This window comes from Apium graveolens, unplaced genomic scaffold, assembly GCF_009905375.1.
Source record: "Apium graveolens cultivar Ventura unplaced genomic scaffold, ASM990537v1 ctg1005, whole genome shotgun sequence".
Taxonomy (NCBI): Eukaryota; Viridiplantae; Streptophyta; class Magnoliopsida; order Apiales; family Apiaceae; genus Apium; species Apium graveolens.
Genome location: NW_027417061.1, coordinates 68,342 through 72,978, shown reverse-complemented (window position 1 = coordinate 72,978; position 4,637 = coordinate 68,342).

Here is a 4,637-nt window from a genome sequence, read left to right as displayed (position 1 = left end):
GTACAACAGTTTAAAAAGATGAATATCCGTTGTTTGTTCTGGAGCTCACACAACTGTTTTTTTCTGCAAAATCAATTCACCGTTGTATGAGTTTTTAGGATGACAGTTTTTTTTAAAACGTTGTTTGTCAGCCGTTGTATGATTGCGAATTTCTTGTAGTGCATATTCTTAAAGGTCCCTAGTCGAGTATTATTATATACAATAATAATACATAGATAGACTAGTATGTTGTTTGACAAGATAACCACATCTCATTGGTTATAAGTATGGGGATACTAAAGTCAATACATACGTACATGTGAGAGTACATGGTACTGGACAGACCCACAGTGAGATTCTTCATGTTTAATAAAGTCATAAGAAAGACTCACAGTGATAATGGTGTAATGATCCTTTGACTTGAAATCATTATATTTCTATACGAGGATTAAATACTTTGACTACATTAAAAGTTACTTTTGATCGGGTGATGATAAAAGTGGACATCGGGTATATCATGAGTCGTATGAGAAATATGAATGATAGATAAAGGATTTAACCCTCCTATAATTAGGAGAGATATTATTGGCCTCTTGATTGAGTGAGACTATAAAAGCATGGCCATGCTCAAATAATGATTTTTCTTGATAGTCTACTCATGGATCAAGTAAACCCGGATTAAATGTTGAAGAGAATGACTAAATACATGTCTCGAGTTTAATCTATAATATGTATGGTTAAAGGGATTATATTACACGAAAAATATTAATCACGAATGGTTTTATCTAATCACGATTTAATTATTGTTTAAAATAAGTTGATAGTACTGGTACTTTTTCTTTTAAATGAATCGGGGGATGTTCCTGAATCTTTTCTTTTCAATCTGCTTCGGCCATAAAATTGGAAGATAGATAATTTTGTGTGGCCCAGCAGGAGAGCTGTCCACGACAATGCTCTAAAAATTAAAAGGTATCATATAATAATGTTTATTTCAGCCATAAAAGTGAAAGGCATATCAATTTTGCGTGGCCCAACTGGATAGCTGTCCACGACCCGAGATGCTCTAAAAACTAAAAAGTATCATATCATAATATTTAATTTTTCTTTTTAATGACAGTATGGTAAACCAAATCACACGTATCTAATTATACGGGTCTACAGCGATGTCTGGGAGGGTAATATGTACACAACACTGTCACTACCTTGATAGTAGGAGCCTGTTTATGTGAATATCCTAAATTTGTACAACATCCTTAACATCCATCTTGCAAGATCATATTTTCTTGTTTAACATCAAGGACCCAACGGGCATTGATAATGACATCAAGATAACCGTATGGTAATTTTTCGATTTAGAGCCAGATAACTAGAAATTGGAGATTGAAAGTAACCACCTTTCCTGATTCATTTTTTATTGGAGACCGTGACAGAGACAGACAATTGCTTGTGCAATTTCCCAGAACCAAAATCCTACGAATTAGAAATAAAGCATTAGAGTGAAGTTATTTTTTAAGAGATAATAAGCGAGACCCAAGAACTGTCATTGGTAGTGAAAAGAAATTTGAAGTCATCAGATTCAACGTATAACTTGCTGGAAATTGTTGTGCACAACTGTTGTTCTAAATTAAAAAGATTTCATGTAAGTCTCATGTGAATAAAATCATGAGTTAAGATACTATCTCGTTTACTTTATAAATTCTATGATCAAATCTATGTTAGTTAAGTTTTATATATTTTTTAAAATCATTATATATGATCAAATGCATTCAATTAAAGGTAAGTCCCGCGTGAATAAAATTGGGGGCTGATGTATCATCTCGAAACTATCACACACTATTTTATGTATTATGCACTAAATCGGGGATATTCACATAAAGAGGCTCCCTACTATCAAGGTAGTGACACTGTTGTGTACATATTACCCTCCCAGACATCGCTGTAGACCGGTTTAATTAGATACGTGTGATTTGGTTTACCATACTGTCATTAAAAAGAAAAATTAAGCAATATGATATGATACTTTTTAGTTTTTAGAGCATCTCGGGCCGTGGACAGCTATCGAGTTGGGCCACGCAAACTTGATTTACCTTTCACTTTTATGGACGAAAAAAACATTATTATATGATACTTTTAATTTTTAGAGCATTCTGAGCCGTGGACAGCTCTCCTGCTGGGCCACACAAAATTGTCTATCTTCCACTTTTATGGCCGAAGCAGATTGAAAAGAAAAGATTGAGGAACATCCCCCAATTTATTTAAAAGAAAAGTACCAACACTATCAACTTATTTTGTTTCCTTTTTTTCGGAACTTATTTTATTTCTTTATTTGTACTTGTTAATATACATTCATCATTGAAAAAAGTTATGCTGAAATAAATCATTTATAATTTGTTCTAAATTATTTAAAAATAGAATTATAAATCATAAAATTTTTAAGAAAAGTCATTTCAAGTCAAATTTTAAGTGCATTTTTTAATTTCATTGTATTTTAATAATACTTTTTTTCATTTTAATATTTTAATTAATTTAATATATAGTACCTACTAGTTCGACAAGATAGCATGATAAATATTTATTATGTTGAAGGCGGATATATAAACAATGTAAATAAAAGTTGTACAATAAAACCTAAAAGTGTCCATATGCAACAAAATGTGGGTGCTCTAAGCGGACGTGAAAAAAAGTCTATTGAGCCAGTAGAAATGGATCAGTTCAGATCAATTCAGACGTGATTTAAAATACAAGTTAAGTTCAGTTAGGCCCGTAAACAAATTAATTAAATTTTGTAGATAAAATACTAGTTTGTAGTATGTGTCTTAACTGTGCTGAGTGTTTTAGAAATCATGAATTAATATTTTTTTGTCAAAAAACTAATATTTTAAACTATGAAAAATAATTCAATACTATAACAAATAATTTTTTGTATATTAAATTTAAATATCTCATTTATTAACCTTAAATTATTATGATTATTATTTAGTGTATTAAATTGACAACTAACGAAAAATCGATTATTATTTAGGGTATCAAATTAACAACTAATAAATATCTTGTATTCAACATAGTTTGTTGTAAACTACAATATGAATGAATTTGACAAAACACCTACTGAATTGTCGCATATGTTGAGAACATATGAGACCAATATGAAGACAGCTGAACCTGCTCCCATACTGATGGTGGGAAATAAAGGTAAGGCCAAAGGGAAGGGCACATGGAAGGGTAAGAAGAAGATTGGATCTGATTCTACACCCAAGCCAAAGTCAGGTCCCAAATAGGCTTTAAAGCCTAAAGGTGGTGTGGCCAAGGGTGAATGTCACTACTGTAAGAAAGATGGTCACTGGAATTGAAACTCTCCAATTTACTTGGAGGATCTGAAGAAAAAGAAAGTAGTTCAGATTTCTGGATCAGGTATTTATGTTATAGAAGTCAATTTGTCTATTTCTACATCTTGGGTATTTGATACTGGATGTGCTTCTCACATTTGTATAAATGTGCAGGGCCTGCAGAGAAGTAGAACTTTGGCTAAATAAGAAGTGGACCTAAGAGTAGGCAATGAAGCAAAAGTTGATGCTTTAGCTATAGGGACTTATTATTTATCTATGCCCTCTGGGCTTGTTTTAGAACTAGAAGACTGTTTTTACGTGCCTGCGATTTGCAGAAACATTATTTCTTATTTATTCTTGTTTGGACAAAAAAGGTTTTTCGTTTACAATAAAGAACAACAATTGCTCTTTTGCTTTGAATGATTTAACCTATGGTGTTGCACATTTATTTAATGGTTTATATGTTCTTGATTTAGATAACCCTGTTTGTAATATAGAAAACAAACGACTTAAAATGAATGACTCAAATCAAACATACCTATGGCATTGTCGTCTAGGCCACATAAATGAGAAACGCATATCCAAATTACATAAGGATGGATACTTGGATAAGTTTGATTTTGAATCATACCAAGAATTGGAATCTTGTTTGCTTGGCAAGATGACTAAATCCCTTTTCACTGGTAAGGGTCAAAGGGCCACTAAACGTCTGGAGCTAATACATAGTGATGTATGTGGCCCAATACGTGTACTGGCTAGAGGAGGCTACTACTACTTCATAACATTTACTGATGATTTCAGTAGATATGGATATGTATATCTTATGAAGAACAAATTCGATTCTTTTGAAAAATTTAAAGAATACAAGGTTGAAGTAGAGAAGCAAATTGGCGGAGATGCAAGTATTAAGATCTTACGATCCGATCGTGGGGGTGAATACTTAAGCACCGAATTTAGAGTGTATTTGAAAGAGTGTGGTATTGTATCACAACTCACTCCGCCAGGAACACCTCAATGAAATGGAGTTTTAGAGAGGAGAAATCACACCTTGTTGGACATGGTGTGATCGATGATGAGTCATGCAGATCTTCCAATTAGTTTCTGGGGTTACGCTTTAGAAATAGCAGGTTTCACACTTAACCGTGTTCCTACTAAGAAGGTTCAAATGACTCCATATGAGATATGGAAGTAGAAACAGTCAGGCATGAACTTTATAAAAGTTTGGGGATGTAAGGCGTTTGTGAAACGTCAAGAATCTGACAAGCTTGGACCTAAATCTGAAGAGTACATTTTTATAGGATACCCTAATAAAACAAAGGCATATTATTTTCA